The 21,700-nt window shown below is 45.7% G+C and overlaps 1 protein-coding gene and 1 pseudogene across 1 annotated transcript in view; both read left to right on the plus strand.

Annotated features, from left to right (window-relative positions):
* The window catches only part of LOC147661185 (receptor-type tyrosine-protein phosphatase kappa pseudogene), a 124,658-nt pseudogene that overhangs the window by 76,601 nt on the left and 26,357 nt on the right, over positions 1-21,700 (plus strand).
* The window catches only part of LOC147661186 (copine-7-like), a 398,468-nt gene continuing 388,772 nt past the window's right edge, over positions 12,005-21,700 (plus strand). Inside the window, exon 1 of the mRNA XM_086951257.1 lies at positions 12,005-12,111. The gene's annotated coding sequence lies outside the window, so the exon portion shown is untranslated. The remainder of the gene's footprint in view (positions 12,112-21,700) is intronic.

Genomic DNA, 21,700 nt, shown 5'->3' on the forward strand with positions numbered 1-21,700 from the left:
GAGCACATTGTGCCGAAACAAATCTTCCTTTCAGTGATAGTTTGACACGAATGTGAGTCCGCTATGGACATGTGTAATGCCACTTTAAATTTCTGTTGGTGCTGAGCAGGAGCAAAGCCCACCACACTTAAGAGCTGCAAGAAATGTGCGTAGGGTGCATATCAGACGTTTGCAAACAGAGAAAGGTGTTAGGATCGTTAATAATAGTACTTGACGCTATATCAAGAATGCATGATGCGTCAAAATATTTACAAAAGGCACGATATGTGATCCGGGTATATGATTTATTTTTGCTCGAGCACCTTCTTTGAAAATAATAAATATGTAAGTTGAAATAAGGTTCTTTTTATCATGGATATCCTCATGCGCAGCATTCAGTTAATGTCAGTTTTTCCTGTAGGCTTCAATGCGGATGGGGGGGGGGGGGATGGGGGGGGGGGGGGAGATCGACGCAGGATTTTTTCGTTCTGTTTAAATATTTGTTGACACGTAGTGAGGGGCTGGGAGATAAAGTCTGAGGCTCAGTGTGTAAGAGACAGCAGTAACGAGTTTACAAAGGCATGTTAAATATGCAAATGGTCTCTAAAGACCTGTGAAAAACCTGGAGGTGCCGGAGATGACTTCAGACACTCCCCAGCGGAACCCCCAGCAACTCGAGTTGCTCTGCAGCAGCAGCCCAGCTGAGACACACGATGGGGGAGGAGGGGGGCTAAAGCCCTTGGGCCTAGGCAGAAGTATGACTGTGAAGGCGCGACCCCCTTTGCGTCACTCCACGCCCCCCCTGGGGGTCGCGCCCCACAGTTTGAAGACCCCTGCCTTAGAGTAAACGAGGCCAAACATTCATTGTCATAGCAGGCTCAAAAAGAGGTGAAAAACACTCCCAGTTCCAGCTGGCCTCTAAGAAACTTGAAGTGGTAGACTCCTTTTCCTACCTGGGGTCTTATTTGACGAGAACCACTCCTGGAAAAATCTGGTAGGAGGTGAGCCTCAGCTATGGAAAGGAGTCTGCAGGCTATTAAGGGTTTTGCAAGAAGGTTGGGTGCCAGTCCTCTGGCAGTGATTAAAAACATCTACCAAGCCAAAACCAAGGCAGTGGTAACGTATGGGGCGGGAGTCTGGGGGACTGTAAACGTCGACCAGCTCCAGAGATTGGAAGACACCTTATTCAAAAATCGGGTATCCTTAGCCCAATCACACTCCAATTACACCTTACATCTCGAATTGGGGTTGCCTTATTTGCCTGATTCCATCAGACTGGCCCCAATCCTGCTGTGGCTTTCGATCTGGCTTAGATCCACGGTGAACTAAACTCAACGTATAATCCCTAGCTGTTCGAAGTTGGACCATCACAGAATGATTGGTTGGCTTAGCTATATAGAGGCTGAACTGACCGCAATTGGGCAGAGAGATCTATTTAGGGATCCCTCACTGTGTAGGAAGGTAGCAAAGAGCAAATCATTGAGCTGTATCAGGGGCGGCTCTAGGCTCATGGTAGCCCTGGGCAGGGAGAGTAGGTAGGGGGCACCGGAAGAGGGGGTCTGGGCGGGGCAGAGCGCGGAGGCCAGTGAAGAGGTGGGGGTCAGGGTGTTTGGAAGGGGAATAGAGCCGGAGGCCGCCAAATCCCTGCCAGGGGCCGCCACACAAATATGTATCCTTCCTTCCTCAGAGGATTATTATATTAAGGATATATATTGGCTTGGTGGCCCCTGGGGTTTGGTGGCCCTGTGCAGATGCACAGCTTGCACATGCCTAAGGCAGTATCCCCAAACAGCTAGTTTTCTTCGGAGGGAAAAAACCCACAAAAAATGAGTAACGTCTGTATACGATCGTATTCCCCCAAGACTAAGCGATGGATTTTGCTAACTCTCGTGTATTAGTTTTGTGCACAACAGATTTATCTTACTGCGCTTCTGCCTGAATTATATCCCTCTGATGATTGCCTACACAGTGAGGAAGTTTAAACATTCAGATCTGCTTCCGTGCCCTTGCGACAACCACTCTCCCCAATCACACTTACACATAATGTTACTTTGCAAGTTTTATTATACTGAAAGGAAAGCTTTTATTCTCCCGATTTTAAGGTGACACTAGTTCACCCAATGTAGAGGGCACTGTATTTCTAAAGGCTCTTCATGACCCCATTGTTTGCGTCTCTGTGGCACGTTTTTTTGTGAGCATGCATGACGAGGAGGAAGAACTGGGTTCCTCTGATTTAAAATGCTGCAAAATCTGGGATACATTGACTGCTTTTTAACATTGAGGACCTTAGTAATTGGAACTGTTTACAGTGTTTTGGCTGTTCCCAAATATGATTTTAAATATTCATTTATTGGCAGAGCCCATTCATGAATCTAATGTTTTTAAATGTTTTAAAATTGTGATTCTCTTTTTCTTCTCTCTTATATGGATTTTGTAATTTATTTGATGAATTGATGCTTTTATGATCTGTTTTTACAAGAGACCGAATAAAGAGATTGATTAGGATTATGAGATGTCATCAGTGATGTCACGGACCATGTCATGAGTGATTTAATATATGGTGACATAAGCAGTGCATTGTGGGGGGTAAGTTATAGTTTGCTCAGGTAACTAAAACTGATGAATTTCTATGGTTTTGTATGAGTGAAATCTGAGCCTAACTATAACGTCCCTGTAATCTATGTTTTTTTCAGTGAATTTCTAAGATTTTTTTAACTCTATTTCCTAACTATAGCATCTCTGTAACCTTTGGTTTCTTAAGTGAATTTCTATGTTTTTTTTAACTACTTGGGTCAAGCTGAGTCCCAAATGGCTGCCAACACTTCCTGGTTTGAAGTGTTGGCAGCCAATAAGGTCTCAACACGCGATCGGGAGGGTTTGCGGAGCATCCATGTCCCTATGTATACAAATTTAGATTTTGATTAATATCTCTAAAACTACTGAATGGATTTACACCACGCGCATAAAGGAACTTCCCTGACCAATATCTACCTTTCTGCCAAATTTGGTGTAATTCTGTTCAGCAGTTCGGGCTGTAGCTATGTCTAAAATTCCTATGGGAATTAACATTGGAAACACAAATTTTGTACCCCCCTTTTTCTCGGCCCCTGTTTGATATATCGCCCCGAATTTGTCCATGCACAAGAATCACCAGGGCACTTTTTGGGTAAAATTTCAGTAAGATACTTCAACCGGCGCCAAAGATATAGACAAGTCAAAAAATGCTTTTCTATTGGAAACATGGTCCTAACCATAAGTACCCACTGGTGGCCGCCAGTAGGTAATATTGAAAGCTTTCCTGCAGCTCCTCTGACTTTGTCCACCACGAGGGGACAGTGCAGAGCAGCAGGCGCAAACCAGCATATAATTTCAAAAGACACTTTCTTGTATTTACACAAAGAAAACTCGTACTCCAGGATGTTGCTTCTTAGACAAAAAGTTTAGTCAGCAGATTAAACGTTTTGTCTGAGAAGCAACATCCTGGAGTGCAAGCTAGATTTGTGCAAATATGAGGAACTGCCTTTTTGAAGGAAAAAAAATATATATATGTGTGTATGCGCGTGTGTATATATATATATATATATATATATATATATATATATATATTTTTTTTTTTACAGATTGCACATACTCACATTTGCAAAGCTACACATTAACTGGGACATGCCAGACATAGAAGTAGGACTACAGGCTTTAGTCCTACTTTTATGTCCGACCTGTCCCGGTTTTAGCTTCTCAACATTTGGTCATCCTAGATAAATAGCCAGGAGTTTGGGGTGGTGGGAGAAGGAGCACGAGGGGAAATCAAAACTAGGAAGCCTTGGTATTTGGCAAACTTGGCAGTGCCAGCAGTGGGCTCCTAAGAAAACGTTTGGCGCCGACTGCTCCTCCCTCACAGCCTCCTATGTAAATAAATGCTTGGACACCCACAGGCACATCCAGTGCTTAATTTGTAAAAATGTAATGTAAGTGCCAGGGCCCTTGTCCTTGCAGCTTGCACCACCCATTGCCCCTTCCAGTGCTGCAAATAACAGTACCAATACACCCACCAACCATCACACTACTTCCTTCAAGCATAACAATTCGGACTATTCCAGGCCCCCAAAGCTATAGGAAGACTTGGGCGGAAGGTATTAGTCATTTTTAATGTATATTGAATTAATCAACAACTGTTGTTCTCATCTTTAAATTAGACAAACAGCACCACCAGACACAAGGCAGACTGTGAGAAATACCGGTACCGGTACCGAAGACCGGAAACCACGGGCTCAAATTAAGCACTGATAGATATCTCATGTTCACAGTCTGACTGCTGTGCAAGGATTATCCTGCACAGGCTGCATGCATTGTCACGGTCCATTTCTGTTTGAAGCCACAACCTAGGGAGAAGTGGGTATCTGGGGCCGGTATTCCTTCGGATTACTAGCCGGCTCTCCCTGAGCCCGCCATCACGATTTCCAGAGGGTGAGAAGTCCCATGGGGACAGTTCCCTTTCAAAGTTCTTTCTCAGGACTTTCTCACGCAGCGTGCGTACCAGATGTTACCATACAACATTTTAGATTACTGAACTTGAACGGATGAAAGGCCAACCCAGCCCTGCCAGAATTAAAACCTGAACCCAGCAGGTTACACTAGGTTTATGTCCTGCACCTTCCTACCAGCTAAACGTCGAAGGTATGTTGGGAAGGAGTTGGGTGAATATGAAAGATTGTTGTTAAAGAAACTAGAGAATGGTTGTATCTAGTGACTCTCCTGTAATAATGCAAGGATATTTCATTCTCAGGGCAAATTTTAATTTTGCTGCCTGAGGACTCCCATTCAGTTACTAAAATTAAATACAGTTGTTGGCCGTTTCTGCAACTTGGTGCCGCTCAGTAGTTTGGTATCAAGAGGAGGGTTGACCCAATAAAGTCACTGGGACCTGGGTGTCTAGCATTAAAGAGAGGGGGTCCCAGTAAGGAAAAAGTAATTTCGGAAATAAAGCAAATGAGAAAATAAATACATCTATAATGTTTTATTCACATTATAGGAGAAGGTAATCAAAACCAAATTGACAAATAACAGTTGTATAAGTGCCCCTGGGGGTAGGGAGGACGTGCAGTCGTGGGGGTAGTGTAAGGAGGGATAGTGCGAATAAAAACACGTATTCATCAAACAGTAATGTCAATTCAATGTCTGATAAGCAATAAAGAAATCATAAATCAACAAACGAGTTCTCAAAACACATGCCTCATTGTCCGTATTATATACAAATTGTGGGTGGGAGGAGGCTGTGTGGAGGGGGTGAAGAAGTCGACGTTTCGACCCAAGTAGAGCAGGTGTCAGTAAAATCCTTGCAAGAGGGTCTTCATCAGGAAGAGAGGGGTAACGGGGCAGACAACCTGAGTTAAATAAATATATTCGATAATTATATAATATTTAAAAGTGAGCAGATCACAGAAATTATGAGGGTATGCGATATAGAGTGGGCATACCTGATTAAATCAGAGTTATACAGGAGTCAGTGGAAGAATCAACAATTAGGCATTCAGTCCTAGGAGAAATCAGTAGGGTGCCCATTAGAGAAATAATCAAAGCAGGTCACGTTCATTGAAAAGGGGAGGCTGGAGAAAGTGTGAACTTACTTGGAAAGTAACAATATCCCAAAGGTGATATGGTGAAAACGATCCGGATGCTGGGCTGGGTGGGACGGCTTTATTTATCTAGAAGAGGGAACATTATTCAGATGGGGGATCGACCACATTGACATGGCTCAAGGTGTAAAATGAGAGAGCAGGTCGGCGCGGCTTACCGAAGTTTGTAGAGTTCGTATGACCCCAGCTGTAGGAAAATCCGAGTAGATCAGGATAATACTCCTACGGTGAAGAGGGAGAGGGGTATCAGTACTCAAGAATGCTCGAGTTGACCAGTACTGGTGCACGCTATTATCAGGAGCCGATATCGGGCTTACCGGTCATTTGGTGGTTCCGTAGAAATCGGGCGTCTCTCTCGGCTTCCTCGAGGAGAACGCCGGGCTTCCTGTTGCTATGGTAGTCATAGCAACCGAGGGTCACATGTTCATAAGGGGTGAATATGTTCGCATAACTCAATGTCTCAAAGGAGCGAATAATGTTTAAATAAAACCTTAGACATTTTAAAATGGTATCAGTGTGTAAACTGAAAACCCTGTGTGAAAATAAATGTTTGTTTTGAACTAGAGATGCCCAAAGATTAACTGTAGTAACCATAATTGTGATTAATCATAAATTTGTGAAAACTTAATAGACTGCACCAATGCAACTTAGAGTAACTCTGTTTTTTTAAATTTTTTAAATTTGATGTAGAATCTGTCCTGAAGAAGGTACAAATCCAAGAAACCGAAACGCCGCGTCGACCTGTGATTCTTTGTTTTTAACTGTGTTTATTCAAATGTATTTAATGATGTTTTTTTGAAAATTTTTATACTGTGTAACAATGAAATTTTAACAATGTATATATACAATAAATGTTTGACAGAGTAACTCATGGTGTGAAAAATTTTATTTTATCTTTGGCATTATTGACATTGTGTCTTGTTTATACTCTTTGTTTAAAAACCAAATATTGTGTTCATGGTGGGGAGTACTAAATAACTGCAGTTTTGAACAAGGGTGTATAACAGTCATCTCCTTATGAATTTGGCATCTTTAGGGATATAAGCAAGTAATTGGTCTCACCATACACTGATAGAAGTCGAGTACAAATCATTGTAACTTTACCTCTCCCGCCATATTAATGGCATGCTTCATAAATATGTTTCTTTTAGAATGAAATGTTCACCCTAGAACTTAAGAACCAGGTGTGAAATTCAGTCTAAGACTGTTCTCTCGTGGGGACACCCCTGTCTTTTAGAAGACAGACTCAGCCAGTGGCCCGTTGTCAGAGCAACTAGTCACACAATTGAGTTTCTAAAACCGCTCATGTCGTGGACCATGCGTAATTAGTGGAGAGTATTAAATTAAGGTCATAAGCATTGGATTTGTGTGTAATTAAGGTGTAACCCAGAAGTGGGTGTAAAATTTGAAGGGAACAGGATCAATTAGCACAGATATATTAGTAAGCGGACAGACTATCGAAATAATGTGCAAATGGGTAAAAGATTTTACAAAAGGTCCAACTTAATAGATACGCATAGATAAACAGTTGTACTGCGGACCTATCCCAGGAGGGTCAAGGCAGTTGGCAGGAGAGCACATTGTCGCTCTACATCACATCAGGGTGCCATGTATCCATGGTAATGTAAATTACGATATCGGTAAACCAACTAGAGCAGTTGCACTGCGGACCTATCATATGACGGTCAGGCAGTGTAGACTGAAAAAATAGAATACAGGTCGAAATATACCATAGTAAAGCACCAAAGTAACCAACATGAGCACAGTATAGTATATTGATACATTCGAGTTACCAAGCATGTCACAGACTACGTACCTGTCCCATGACGGTAAAGGCAGTCTATTCATGGCCCATATATACAGTGATCAGAGTCAAGAAAAGGACTTAGGATTAGACATACAGTGTTCAAGGCAGAGTAGCAAGCTGAGAGAAAGAACTGTCGTGTTCATTCAAACCTAGATGGATGGAATTGAAGAAGAACATCCATTTGAGTTCTCTAATGTTCAGTATATTAGAAATATTCCCACCCCTGGGGCCCAAGGTGGCTTTCTCAATCACAACCCACTTAAGGCTCTCTGGTGGGTGCGCAGCTGATTTGAAGTGATCTACGAGGGGAGCCCCTACCACTTCACACCGTATTCTGCTCATGTGTTGTAGGATGCGTTGTTTTATCTTTTGTTGGGTTTGACCAATATAAATAAGGTTACATGGGCAAACAATGGCATATATCACCATAGAGGTGTTGCAGTTAGTTAGAGCTTTCAATTGGACCTTGTTGTGATTGTGTTGGAATTCTTTAGTCTGTATAGCACTGTCACAAGCTTTGCATTGATTGCATCTAAAGTGACCCATTATGGGTTGAAGATTCCATAGTGACATGATAGATGGCGCTTCTTTGATGGGAAGTAGAGAGCGTACCACATAGTCCTTTACACTCTTAGATTTCTTAAATGCATGAAGAGGATTGTCAGGGTGTTCAATGTCATCTGAAATTAATGGCCAATGACGGTTGACGATTTTTTTGATGAGATTACTCTTGGTTGAAAAAGTAGTGACGCATACAATGCGGTCCACTTGACTGCTGGTAGAGTCCTTTCCTTTCAGGAGTTCCTCATGTGGGTAGAACCAGGCTCTTTTTCTTGCCCTCTTGACCAATCTTTTAGGGTATCCACGTGCTGTTAGGCGATCCATTAGGTCCTCTGATTGTTGAAAATAATGTTCCTTAGTGGAGCAGTTCCTTCGAATAAGCAGAAACTGCCCAAAAGGCAAGTTGTCCTTAAGTGCACGGGGTGGTGGCTGCTGTATTGAAGCAAGGAGTTCCTCTCGGATGGTTTTCTATAGAGAGTGGTTAGGAGTTGACCTTGATGATGGTAGATGGTAATGTCCAGAAAATCTATTTGTTGGTTGTCAGATTTGATGGTAAATTTTAAATGCGGTGATTGAAGGTTCAACCAGTCGTAGAAAGCAGTAAATGAGGTCAAATCACCGTTCCAAATTATCAAGATGTCATCAATATAGCGGACCCACATGTTGAGGTGGTCTTGAAAAGGATTATGAACATTCAATATATAGTTGTCTTCGAAAGATGACATGTATAGGATGGCTACGTCCGGTGCAAAAGGAGCCCCCATTGCCACACCTTTGATCTGTAGGAAAAATTCGTTTTTAAACATGAAAAATTTTTTTGTCATTGCAATTTGGAGAAGTGCTACAATAAACTCAGTCGGAACTTGCATAGGCGCTGGTCTTGAATCTAGGTATCTTGTAATGACAGCTAGAGCTTCTTCTTGCGGAATGCAGGTATACAGGGATACCACATCGCAAGTGGCCATCAGTTGTGTCGGCGGGTCGAAAGGTGCATTCTCAACGAGGTTGATGGTTTGTAGTGTATCCCGTAGGTATGTGGGTGTAGATTCTGCCAGGGGTTTTAAGAAGAAATCAATGTATCGTCCGAGTGGCTCTAAAATAGAGCCACATCCTGAGACGATCGGGCGTCCAGGTGGATCAATCATGTCCTTATGAATTTTAGGCAGTGTGTAAATCGTTGCCAGACGAGGATGTTGCTGATTAAGATAGTCAAATTCAGTTTTTGAGAGAAAACCAAGATCCAAACCCAGTTGGGTTATTTCCAAGATCTCACGTGCTATAGCATTAGAGGGGTCAGAGCGTAATTTCTGATAGCTGATCCCATCAGTAAGTTGGCGTTGGATTTCGGATTCATACTTCTTGACGTCCTGGATCACAATTGGGCCGCCCTTGTCCGCCGGTTTTATCACGACCTCGGTGTTGTTAGCCAATGATTGGAGGGCAGTTTTTTCAATTTTGCTGGTGTTATATTTCGTATGGGTGTGACTCAATAGGGCTGCGTTGACATCTCTCCAAACGACTGCCTCATATGCTAGGATTTTGTTGGTCATAGTACAAGATGGTGGGACAAAGGTGGATGGAGTCCTCAAGCCAGTATTGGAAGGATTTCTGTATGGTCCAGTGTTTCTAAAGAAGTACTTGAGTCTTACTTTCCTGAAAAATTTGAACAGTTCAGTGCGAACCGTAAAAGGGTCTGGTCTGCTGGTAGGGACATAGGACAGCCCCTTGCTGAGTGCACGTAGTTCATGTTCATTGAGGGTATACTGTGAGATATTGACAACTGGGTTGACGGTGGGAACGGCAGTTACCACCGGTAGGTCTTGTTCCGTGTGGTTCTCTCCCCATGTTGGTCTTGTTGGAAATGAACCTGTTTGGGGGCTTGGCCACGTCCGGTGTCCCAGTTGGTGTTGGTTGGGTTCTGACCACGTGTTTGGCCCCTGTTGGAATAGTTCCCTCTTCCTCTAGGGGGGCGCCATGTTGCCTGGCGTTGCCCTAAAAAAGGCACGTGTTGTGGTGATTGATAACCGTAGTCTTGGTAGTTGTATGTCCGGCTCGGGCCGGCAAATTCTTGTTCGCCTTCGGAGCTATATGAGGAGTCGGAGAAAGTGGTAAAGTTTCTTCTGCCCCGGTAGCCTCCGCGGCCCCTGTTGGTGAATCTGCCCTGCTGATCTTGTTTATAATAGTCGTCTTGGAGATATGGGTAAGTTTTCTTTTTGTCATAAAGTCTAATATCTCTGGCAAGTTTTTCTAGTTTCACCGTAGGAGTATTATCCTGATCTACTCGGATTTTCCTACAGCTGGGGTCATACGAACTCTACAAACTTCGGTAAGCCGCGCCGACCTGCTCTCTCATTTTACACCTTGAGCCATGTCAATGTGGTCGATCCCCCATCTGAATAATGTTCCCTCTTCTAGATAAATAAAGCCGTCCCACCCAGCCCAGCACCCGGATCGTTTTCACCATATCCCCTTTGGGATATTGTTACTTTCCAAGTAAGTTCACACTTTCTCCAGCCTCCCCTTTTCAATGAACGTGACCTGCTTTGATTATTTCTCTAATGGGCGCCCTACTGAATGCCTAATTGTTGATTCTTCCACTGACTCCTGTATAACTCTGATTTAATCAGGTATGCCCACTCTATATCGCCTACCCTCATAATTTCTGTGATGTGCTCACTTTTAAATATTATATAATTATCGAATATATTTATTTAACTCAGGTTGTCTGCCCCGTTACCCCTCTTGTCCTGATGAAGACCCTCTTGCAAGGATTTTACTGACACCTGCTCTACTTGGGTCGAAACGTCGACTTCTTCACCCCCTCCACACAGCCTCCTCCCACCCACAATTTGTATATAATACGGACAATGAGGCATGTGTTTTGTGAACTCGTTTGTTGATTTATGAATTCTTTATTGCTTATCAGACATTGAATTGACATTACTGTTTGATGAATACGTGTTTTTATTCGCACTATCCCTCCTTACACTACCCCCACGACTGCACGTCCTCCCTACCCCCAGGGGCACTTATACAACTGTTATTTGTCAATTTGGTTTTGATTACCTTCTCCTATAATGTGAATAAAACATTACAGATGTATTTATTTTCTCATTTGCTTTATTTCCGAAATTACTTTTTCCTTACTGGGACCCCCTCTCTTTAATGCTCAGTAGTTTGGCCACAGCATCACCTTTTGGGAACATAGCCCCAAACAACGATTTGCGCACGATCACACATGTTAGATGAGTGGGAAAACGGACATTCTGGCCAAGTCTGCTCCCGTTTTAGTAGATCGCATCTCCTTTGGTTATATGCGCCCCGGGCAGCAAGGACTGCAATGTTTATGCAGCAGAAGCGTCTCGGTCATGAGACACTGTATTATAGTACAGCAACCCCTCCGGTCTGCCGTGAACAGCGCTTCGAGGGGTCACGTGCATTGGCAAGGCGCAATAGACCTCGGTCCTCACGCACTCTCCCAAGTATCTCGGAGTTCGGGTGGTCTGTGGCTTCTGCTGCTACAGGAACGGGATGTGGCGGTGAGTCGGAAGGAGGTGATTGGCACCGGTCACTCACCGTACATCTATTTTTTACCAGCTTACATTGCCCATGTTTATAGTTCCATTCGTAGGAGGTAAAGTGGTGCGCCCAGGTTCACACAATGTGTCGCTCAAGTGCCGGGATGAAAGCCCAGGTCTCCAGTGGGCAGGGTCAAGAGTTTAGGCTGTGGCCGAGTGCCGGGTAAAAACACAGGTCCTTATCGCTGCCTCGAGTTTCTTGTCTTCGTTGCACCCCGAGGGCAGCAGATGTTTTGCGAACACTAAGACACACGAAGGTGTGAACATTTTCTCTGTAAATTGGTGCTTGCGGGCCCGGGGGACTGGGGTGGAAATCACAGAAATATCTCTTTCTGCAGGCGCCTGGCAGTGCACGCGTTAAGTGGCCTCCGTCTCCCCCTAGGGGAGAAGCGGCGCAGTGCAGCGTGTGCGGGCGCTGGCGGCTGGCAGCACAGAGCTGCACTCCGCGGCGGTAGAGGTGGTGCTGTCGGAGCCCGGAGCCTCAGCTGCTGCTGCGCCCTGGACACAGCGAGGCTGCCAGCGGCGTCGGGACCCCCAGGGCACCGCGGAGCAGGTAAGAAACACCGCATTTACACCAGAGCATACTACAGGGCAGCTAGAGGGAGAACGAGATTTCTAACGTGGCAAAGTGGCAATGTTCTGAAAATCTGGAGCAGAAGTTACAGCAAGCTGTGATTTAAGGGTTTCAGCGTTGCAAAAACTAAGGATGGCGAGTGAAATATTGCTAGGATGGAGTTTTGCGTTCTTTGCTGCAGCGCCTAGAAGCGGGGGAGTTTGTCACGCCTCGAACGGAAACAGTGAAAATAAAGTGCTGTTCCTCGTCGGCTTAGCGGCTTGAGGCGCTTTAAAGCAGGCTCTGTAAGGACAGGTTTTGACACCTGTATCACAAATCGACCTGATGGAAATAATAGATGACATAAAAACTGGCTGGGGATGTAAGAACTGTCTGGGAGGGGAACAAGTGTCCTTGACGCGCACATATGCTGTGATACTGCGGACTCTCTGTTTTGATATATATCCGCCTTTGAAGCTTTCTTTCTACTTTAAAATGTCCTGGACGTAACTTTTTTTTAATTCGTTGTTGTGTAAATAATCACCATTGTAAGTGTAAAGTGCATTTATATAGCGCTTCCTACCCCTCTGACAAAGCTTTGAATCTAGCGTATCTTCAAACCGTCTTTCATTTTTGAAGCATAAACCAAGTAAAAAACTTATCAAGAGATGAAATCAAATCACGGAGAACAGCGCACCAGGGCGCTTTACGGGAAGATTGCACGCTTAAGCCATTTAGTGTGCCAAAGAGAAGAGCGTTGCTCGTCTCCTTTGGGGCGTTTGAAACGGCCTCTCGAGACCAGTCACCACCAGCTGCACCATGCGGGTGTCATCGGTTACATATGCACAGGACAGCAGAGCTGTCTCTCACATGCCACAGACGTGTGTGGAGAGCGCCTAAGGGTAACACACAGAAGTGAATATAACAGCAGGGCGTTCCCTCGCAGCACATAGATGGTGCAGCCTGAAGTTTCGTTCATCGGAGAACCCTTAAAATCCCCACAGATGCCCCCATACAGCTAAGCAATCCCTCACGTGTACATAGATGGTGCCCGCTCGCTCTCCGGGAGGAAAGTTGGCGCTAAAATTCACCCAGATCGCGTCCACTCTTTTTCTATATTTAACAAGAAAGCTATAAGCTATGCCCTCAAAGTGAAACGTACGTAGATGGTGCATGCGGGTGTCTTAGATAGCGGAGCGACCCCCCCCCCCCCCCAACCCCCTAACAGCACTACCGATTTCGCTCACTGACGCACGAGGCAGCAGCTCTGTCCTTGTGTACATAGATTGTATATGGTGTTGCTTTAAGACCAGAGCTAAATCCGTCAGAGGCGTAACCGGTGTGTCATGAACACCAGTGCAAGGAAGGGAATACCCAGTCCCCACAGCTGCTGTAGTTGAATTGTAAAATACAGCAATAATCGGGCCCGGTGCCACTGCTCCTGCTGCACCCATGTGATCTATGCACCTGAGTACACGGAGATGCTGCACGCGGATGCCTCAGACAGCACTCTCGGAGCAGGGAACGAGCTCTCGATCGGTCAGGCTGCACGCGCCGCTTATGATGAGGGTGGTGCACGTGAACGCCGAACGTGCAGCCTGTCCGTGAGGGCTGAAACCCTCGCCGTGTGTATGAAGTGTGTGCAAAGCAGATGCAGTAGCAAAAGTAAACTCTGTATTCAAGCAGGCTGCGGAGGCAGGTGGATTAGGACACGGAAGTGTAACCCAAACACACGAATTAAACCTGCGGGTCCAGTGTGAAGCTGACCGCTCCAATGTCCAGATTGTAGCTACCTCTTTGCACAGTTGTGCGCGCAGCTTGAATCAGGAGAATGCTCAGCTCTCCCCGAGTGTCCAATGTGTGTCACTTGATGACGTATGACGTGCAACTCTCCCAAGTGTCCAAAGTGTGTCACTTGATGACGTATGACGTGCAACTCTCCCAAGTGTGCAAAGTGTGTCACTTGATGACGTATGACGTGCAACTCTCCCAAGTGTGCAAAGTTTGTCACTTGATGAAGTATGACATGCAACTCTAACCAAGTGTGCAAAGTGTGTCACTTGATGAAGTATGACGTGCAACTCTCCCAAGTGTGCAAAGTGTGTCACTTGATGACGTATGACATGCAACTCTCCCAGGCATGGAACTTTCCTGCTGATGATATGATCAACTGTTCAATCTTCCCAGGTGAGACAATTGCACTTGGTGGTGAAATGTGACGCACAGCCCTTCCCTGGTGTGGACATTGTGTTTGCCTGAGAAGCATAAACCTATCTCTTCTTAAGTGTGGAGATTGTGTCTGCATGACAAACAAGAAGCGCAGTTCTCAGTGTCTGCTGGTGAAATGTGAAGCACAGCTCTCCCACAAGTGCGTAAACCGTGTCTGCTTGTGAAACATGAACCCAATCTCTCCCCAAGCGTAGACATTGTGTCTGCTGGTGAAATGTGAAGCACAGCTCTCCCACAAGTGTGGACACCGTGTCTGCTTGTGAAACATGAACCCAATGTCTCCCCAAGTGTACAAATTGTGTCTGCTGGTGAAATGTGTAGTACAGCTCCCCCAAAAGTGTGGACACCGTTTCTGCTTGTGAAACATGAACCCAATGTCTCCCCAAGTGTACAAATTGTGTCTGCTGGTGACATGTGAAGCACAGCTCTCCCACAAGTGTGGAAACCGTGTCTGCTGGTGACATGTGAAGCACAGCTCTCCCTCAAGTGTGGAAACCGTTTCTGCTTGTGAAACATGAATGAGCCTCATGTCCCCCTCCAGTGTGGAAACCGTGTCTGCTTGTGAAACATGAATGAGCCTCATGTCTCCCTCAAGTGTGGAAACCGTTTCTGCTTGTGAAACATGAATGAGCCTCATGTCCCCCTCCAGTGTGGAAACCGTGTCTGCTTGTGAAACATGAATGAGCCTCATGTCCCCCTCCAGTGTGGAAACCGTGTCTGCTTGTGAAACATGAATGAGCCTCATGTCCCCCTTCAGTGTGGACACCGTTTCTGCTTGTGAAACATGAACCCAATGTCTCCCCAAGTGTACAAATTATGTCTGCTGGTGACATGTGAAGCACAGCTCTCCCACAAGTGTGGAAACCGTGTTTGTTTGTGAAACATGAATGAGCCTCATGTCCCCCTCCAGTGTGGAAACCGTGTCTGCTTGTGAAACATGAATGAGCCTCATGTCTCCCTCAAGTGTGGAAACCGTGTCTGCTGGTGACATGTGAAGCACAGCTCTCCCACAAGTGTGGAAACCGTGTCTGCTGGTGACATGTGAAGCACAGCTCTCCCACAAGTGTGGAAACCGTGTTTGCTTGTGAAACATGAATGAGCCTCATGTCTCCCTCAAGTGTGGAAACCGTGTCTGCTGGTGACATGTGAAGCACAGCTCTCCCACAAGTGTGGAAACCGTGTCTGCTGGTGACATGTGAAGCACAGCTCTCCCACAAGTGTGGAAACCGTGTTTGCTTGTGAAACATGAATGAGCCTCATGTCTCCCTCAAGTGTGGAAACCGTGTCTGCTGGTGACATGTGAAGCACAGCTCTCCCACAAGTGTGGAAACCGTGTCTGCTGGTGACATGTGAAGCACAGCTCTCCCACAAGTGTGGAAACCGTGTCTGCTTGTGAAACATGAACCCAATCTCTCCCCAAGCATAGACATTGTGTCTGTTGGTGAAATGTGAAGCACAGCTCTCCTACAAGTGCGGAAACCGTGTCTGCTTGTGAAACACGAATGAGCCTCATGTCTCCCTCAAGTGTGGAAACCGTGCCTGCTTGTGAAACATGAATGAGCCTCATGTCTCCCTCAAGTGTGGAAACCGTGTCTGCTTGTGAAACATGAATGAGCTTCATGTCTCCCTCAAGTGTGGAAACCGTGTCTGCTGGTGACATGTGAAGCACAGCTCTCCCACAAGTGTGGAAACCGTGCCTGCTTGTGAAACATGAATGAGCCTCATGTCTCCCTCAAGTGTGGAAACCGTGTCTGCTGGTGACATGTGAAGCACAGCTCTCCCAGAAGTGTGGAAACCGTGTCTGCTGGTGACATGTGAAGCACAGCTCTCCCACAAGTGTGGAAACCGTGTCTGCTGGTGACATGTGAAGCACAGCTCTCCCACAAGTGTGGAAACCGTGTCTGCTGGTGACATGTGAAGCACAGCTCTCCCACAAGTGTGGAAACCGTGTCTGCTTGTGAAACATGAACCCAATCTCTCCCCAAGCATAGACATTGTGTCTGTTGGTGAAATGTGAAGCACAGCTCTCCCACAAGTGCGGAAACCGTGTCTGCTTGTGAAACACGAATGAGCCTCATGTCTCCCTCAAGTGTGGAAACCGTGCCTGCTTGTGAAACATGAATGAGCCTCATGTCTCCCTCAAGTGTGGAAACCGTGTCTGCTTGTGAAACATGAATGAGCTTCATGTCTCCCTCAAGTGTGGAAACCGTGTCTGCTGGTGACATGTGAAGCACAGCTCTCCCACAAGTGTGGAAACCGTGCCTGCTTGTGAAACATGAATGAGCCTCATGTCTCCCTCAAGTGTGGAAACCGTGTCTGCTGGTGACATGTGAAGCACAGCTCTCCCAGAAGTGTGGAAACCGTGTCTGCTGGTGACATGTGAAGCACAGCTCTCCCACAAGTGTGGAAACCGTGTCTGCTGGTGACATGTGAAGCACAGCTCTCCCACAAGTGTGGAAACCGTGTCTGCTGGTGACATGTGAAGCACAGCTCTCCCACAAGTGTGGAAACCGTGTCTGCTTGTGAAACATGAACCCAATCTCTCCCCAAGCGTAGACATTGTGTCTGTTGGTGATATGTGAAGCACAGCTCTCCCACAAGTGCGGAAACCGTGTCTGCTTGTGAAACATGAACCCAATCTCTCCCCAAGCGTAGACATTGTGTCTGTTGGTGACATGTGAAGCACAGCTCTCCCACAAGTGTGGAAACCGTGTCTGCTTGTGAAACATGAACCCAATCTCTCCCCAAGCGTAGACATTGTGTCTGTTGGTGAAATGTGAAGCACAGCTCTCCCACAAGTGCGGAAACCGTGTCTGCTTGTGAAACATGAACCCAATCTCTCCCCAAGCGTAGACATTGTGTCTGTTGGTGAAATGTGAAGCACAGCTCTCCCACGAGTGTGGAAATCGTGTCTATGTGTGAAACATGAACCCAATCTCTCCCCAAGCGTAGACATTGTGTCTGTTGGTGAAATGTGAAGCACAGCTCTCCCACAAGTGCGGAAACCGTGTCTGCTTGTGAAACATGAACCCAATCTCTCCCCAAGCGTAGACATTGTGTCTGTTGGTGAAATGTGTAGTACAGCTCTCCCACTCCCAAGCGTAGACATTGTGTCTGTTGGTGAAATGTGAAGCACAGCTCTCCCACAAGTGCGGAAACCGTGTCTATTTGTGAAACATGAACCCAATCTCTCCCCAAGCGTAGACATTGTGTCTGTTGGTGAAATGTGTAGTACAGATTTCCCACAAGTGTGGAAATCGTGTCTGCTTGTGAAACATGAACCTTGTCTCTCGCTCATGTATAGAAAGTGTGTCTGCCCACGAAGAACCCTCCCAAAGTCACAAAGTGTGCCTGCGTGAGAAACTTTGAATCACATGTGTCCCACAAGTGTGTAAATGGTGTTGGCTGATGGGCAAAGAAGCTAAGCTGAGTCCCAAATGTGGAAACCAGAGATACTCAAAGTATGTCAGTTGGCTGCATGCAGCCCTCCTGACCCTTTCATGTGCCCCCCTGGTGAACAGGAGCACAGGGCTGCTGTTTACTACACTCAGCAGTAACATTGAAAGATGGTAAATAATCAGGCAAGCATTGATTTGAAGGTAATTGAAATTAAAGAAAGGGAGTAACTAGGGTGTCCTTTACCGTTTACACCCTATATTTTAACAAATATGTTTCAGCAAGCATGAAGAAATTGGATGAAATCTCTTCAAAACCGTTTCATCTTAATACATTAGATTATATCAGGGCATTGAGAAGATTTTTTTTTTTAAGTGATCATTTTCAAAGATCAATTTCGAAACATTTATGGTTCCTCCTCCCCCAACCTGACAATGCTACCCTCCACCTTGACAACAATGCCAATAGAGAACTAAGAGGCAAGTCAGATGTGATGTGCACCCTATGGGTGGTCTGGGTTGCTATTGTACATGAACAACATTATAGTCTACTAAATCAACCACAGGAGAAGGTTTTTGCACAGCTCACATCCTGAAGTGATGTATTTTGAGGTCCTCTTATATGTGATAATGAAGAAAAAGGAGGGAAAGTGAAATAAAACAATTGTCTAGGATCACACAATTTGGTAAAGTGGGGAAGCCGGGATTGATCCCAAGTTTTCTGGTTTCACATTGTACAAATCAGAAAAACTAGATGCACGTTGTGCCTCCCATACACCCAGTGTTTTAAATAGGCCGGTACTGTCCCGTACGGAGTGCCGGCACTTTTCTATTTTGAGAGGGAGAGTACCAGCACTTCTCAAGAGAAATGCAATACTTTTAATTGGAGAGTACCAGCACTTCTCAGAAACAAGCAGGTACTCTAGTACAGAGTACCTGCACTTCTATTTTTCCATTTCAAACACTGCATACACCCACCTTTACCCCCTCCTCAGCCCTTCCAGCCTCCAACCTACTGGTAACAGTGTGGCCCTCAATCACACCACACCCCAAACTTTTTAGCCCAAGGGAAAATATTTGCCAGTACCAATGGTATAAACCATGTCTACTGGTGAATTATGGAATCTGACTCCCTTCTGCCCTCCAACGACACCTCTTGTGCCTGCTGGAGAATCAGGAAGCTGAGCCCCCCCCCCCCCCCTCCTGATGTGTAATGGTACCTGCTGCCGGCATTTCAAGCCTCCCCTCCCCCGTGAAGTGCGGACTGTGCCTGCTGCTGAAATGCTCTCAAGTCGCCCCTCCTCCACATCCACACAATGTGCCTGCTGCTTAATTCAGTACACTAGTGCAGTTTGTGCCTGCTGCTGAACTGCTTAGACAGACTCTCAGCACACACCAGATGCTAGTGAGCGAATATGAACCCCCCTCAAATGTACAAATGATACTACCTGCATCATTAACATTATCTCACCCCAAATTTCATCATTGTGACTGCGGATGAACGAAGAAGGCGAACCCTCTTCCACGTGTGCAAACTGTGCCTGCTGTGGATTTATAAAGAGCATCCGTCCCACACATTTACAGATCGGGCCCACTTCACTTAAAACAAAATACACTCTTCCCCAAGTGTACCCATTGTTGTGCCGAGCTCTCCCCCAAATGTCCAGTGGTGTTCGATACTGAATAAGGAATGTCGGCTGTCCCCCTAAATCCAGATATGCTGCCTCTCTCGCAAGTGTACTGACGGTGCCTGCTCTCGAACCATGAGGTGGACTCTCCCTGACTGCACTCGGTGCCTGCTGCGTGAGCAAGCAGCTGACGGCTCTCTCACATGCACACGCTGACATACTTAACATGTTACTGTTTCTGCTGTGTACAGCAGAGCTATCCCCCTACATGCGACGCAACGTGCAGGCTGATACTTAATGGAGCGCAGCTATCACATGTATGTGCACCCAATGTACAGGTTCATACATAGGATAGCAGAGATATCCCCTACATGTGCACACAATGTACAGGTTCAGACACAATACAGCAGAGCTATCCCCTACATGTGCACACAATGTACAGGTTCATACGTAGGATAGCAGAGCTATCCCCTACATGTGCACACAATGTACAGGTTCATACGTAGGATAGCAGAGCTATCCCCTACATGTGCACACAATGTACAGGTTCAGACATAAGACAGCAGAGCTATCCCCTACATGTGCACACAATGTACAGGTTCAGACATAAGACAGCAGAGCTATCCCCTACATGTGCACACAATGTACAGGTTGATAACTTAGAAAGCATATCTATCCACACAATGTTCAGGCCGATACCCAGGCAGCAGAGCTGTTCCTTACATGTGCACACAATGTACAGGTTCATACATAGGATAGCCGAGCTATCCCCTACATGTGCATACAATGTACAGGGTCAGACATAAGACAGCAGAGCTATCCCCTTCTTGTGCACACAATGTACAGGTTCATACATAGGATAGCAGAGCTATCCCCTACATGTGCATACAATGTACAGGGTCAGACATAAGACAGCAGAGCTATCCCCTACATGTGCACACAATGTACAGGTTCATACATAGGATAGCAGAGCTATCCCCTACATGTGCATACAATGTACAGGTTCAGACATACGACAGCAGAGCTATCCCCTACATGTGCATACAATGGACAGGCTCATACATTAGACAGTAGAGTTAGCCTCTACATGTGCACACAATGGACACGTTCATGGTACATTAGACACCAGAGCTATCCTCTACATGTGCATGCAATGGACATGTTTTATACATTAGAAAGCAGAGCTATCCTCTACATGTGCATACAATGGACAGGCTCATACATTAGACAGTAGAGTTAGCCTCTACATGTGCACACAATGGACACGTTCATGGTACATTAGACAGCAAAGCTATCCTCTACATGTCCGCACAATGGACAGGCTTATACATTAGACAGCAGAGCTATCCTTTACATGTGCACACAATGGACACGTTCATAGTACATTAGACAGCAGAGCTATCCTCTACATGTGCATACAATGGGCATGTTTTATACATTAGAAAGCAGAGCTATCCTCTACATGCACAGACTATGGAAACGTTGTTACTACATTAGACAGCAGAGCTATCCTCTACATGTGCACACAATGGACAGGCTCATATATTAGAAAGCAGAGCTATCCCCTACATGTGCACACAATGGACACGTTCATAGTACATTAGACAGCAGAGCTGTCCCCTACATGTGCACACAATGGACAGGCTCATATATTAGACAGCAGAGCTATCCCCTACATGTGCACACAATGGACACGTTCATAGTACATTAGACAGCAGAGCTATCCTCTACATGTGCACACAATGGAAAGGCTCATACATTAGACAGCAGAGCTATCTACATGTGCACACAGTGAGCGGGCTCATACATTAGACAGCAGAGCTATCCTCTACATGCGCACACAATGGACAGGCTCAGCCATTAGACAGCAGAGCTATCCCCTACATGTGCACACAATGGACACGTTCATAGTACATTAGACAGCAGAGCTATCCTCTACTTGTGCACACAATGGAAAGGCTCATACATTAGACAGCAGAGCTATCCTCTAGATGTGCACACAATGGACAGGCTCATATATTAGACAGCAGAGCTATCTACATGTGCACACAGTGAGCGGGCTCATACATTAGACACCAGACCTATCCTCTATATGCACACACAACGGACACAGTCATACTACATTAGACAGCAGAGCTATCCTTTACATGTGCACACAATGGACACGTTCATAGTACATTAGACAGCAGAGCTATCCTCTACATGTGCACACAATGGACATGTTTTATACATTAGGAAGCAGAGCTATCCTCTACATGCACAGACTATGGAAACGTTGTTACTACATTAAACAGCAGAGCTATCCTCTACATGTGCACACAATGGACAGGCTCATAT

The sequence above is a fragment of the Lissotriton vulgaris genome, unplaced genomic scaffold, assembly GCF_964263255.1.
Source record: "Lissotriton vulgaris unplaced genomic scaffold, aLisVul1.2 SCAFFOLD_1226, whole genome shotgun sequence".
In the NCBI taxonomy this organism is placed as follows: Eukaryota; Metazoa; Chordata; class Amphibia; order Caudata; family Salamandridae; genus Lissotriton; species Lissotriton vulgaris.